The sequence below is a fragment of the Gossypium raimondii genome, chromosome 4, assembly GCF_025698545.1.
Source record: "Gossypium raimondii isolate GPD5lz chromosome 4, ASM2569854v1, whole genome shotgun sequence".
NCBI classification, from domain to species: Eukaryota; Viridiplantae; Streptophyta; class Magnoliopsida; order Malvales; family Malvaceae; genus Gossypium; species Gossypium raimondii.
In genome coordinates, this window is record NC_068568.1 from 40,806,037 (window position 1) to 40,807,949 (window position 1,913).

Consider the following 1,913-nt stretch of genomic DNA (forward strand, 5'->3'; position numbering starts at 1 on the left):
TCCATCCAACTAATCACACTGATATGTGGTGGTATGGAACTCATAAATATGCAGTTGAACTGCCCAGAAAAATTACGGTTTAATCACCATAAGTGTAGTAAAACTGCCACATTACACTTCCTCCATCACATCATAACCCACCCCAAAACTTATGCATAACATAATAGCATACATACATATATTATAAGTTGTATGGCATTCATACCCAAACATACATATTTACAGAGCATATCTTAACACATTTTATACATAATTTAACTTATTTAACATGCTTTCTAAGCTTACCTATAAAAGAACATACCAAATCTTACGCTTTCCTAGGCATACAAAATTCCCACAGACCCAATTTATGAGTCCTTTACTCGGGCCTTAAAATTTGTCGAAAAACCCACAAGGCCCAATAAACTAGCCTATGTGGTCAACGCGACCTACCTGCACCGGTCGTGTAATTACACACGGCCATGTGCTCCACACAGGCTACCATATGGTCATGTTGTGCACACAGTTTGTCAAACGGTCGTGTGATGATGGGCTGTTTTGAAAACATCCCCTATTCTCTGATTTTTCTGAGTTTCAGTCGAGTTTTTTGAGTTAGTTCACACACTTGATGGTAAATCTGATTAACCACACCACTGAAAACTCACGAATCCTACACGACATTGAATCACATCAATTAACAATAATATTAAACCAAATATTTCATTTGATAACCCTTGTTTCAAATAGAATTGTCCCTAAAAATAAGTTACGAGCACTTATCAAAATAACAACGTCCAACACAAAGCTCGCATTTTTCACCTAATCAAGGTCCATAAAAATGTTTAACTCAACAAGGATCAAAATAAACACCAATCAAACACCTATCTTGCCACAAAGAATGAATTTAATTCAATAGAAGAAAAATAAATGAAATCACTTACACTTTGCTTGGATTTACAAATACCACCAAAGAATCAACAAAACAATCCATAAAAACTTAATGGAAACAAATAAGGTAGCAAAAAAGAAGAAGAAAAAAATAGAACTCAAGAGTTAATGGAAGAGAAAAGAAACAGTAACGTGACAAGAGAGGGGAAAAACAAAAGATAGAAACGTGCAAAAAGGGGGAAAATTTGGACAACTAATGGGTGAGGGAAAATAAGGATTTGGGATAAATTTCTAAAAATAAAATATATTCAAAATAACTTAATCTGAAATAAATCCTAACCCATCAGATTTACTAGAGTTCAAATTGAATTCAGCCTCCAACAAATGGCAAATAGAAAAATATTTTCAAATATGCACATAACAAGATTTGAACACAAGACCAAAGGGTAAGCTAACACCTGACCACTGAACCAATAAACTCATTCTATCATAACTTGCATGGAAATAAAATTTAAGTCAAAAGAATAGGGATAGGAATTGAGCTAAAACTTAACAAAATTTCAATGGAATGACTCGAACCCAGAACCTCACACACACAACCACAATACTCAACCACTAAACCAAATTAAATTATTTACCATAATTTAACATTCCATAATAAAGAAAATTTGAGGTGTTACACTAATGTACTAAGCACTCTTGAATAAACAGTCAATTTTAGATAAATAATTACTTAATTGATTAATTAGTTCCATAATCGAAACATACCATATATAAATAAAGCACAATAATTTATCCCAATATTCATACAAACATTAGCTGATCAGGCTAATGAAATATAAATAAAAGAATAAATGAAAGGGATAAAGGAATTGCTCATTGATAAATCATTGAACTGTTGTTCTAGAACAATCTTCGGTCGCAAATGTCTTCACATCGGAATAGAAAAGTTTCGACTAAGTAAAAATAAAAATAAAACTAAATCAAAATGAAATAAATAAAACTTTCTGTCTAAGTCTAGGTCTAATAAGTCTAACTAACTCCCT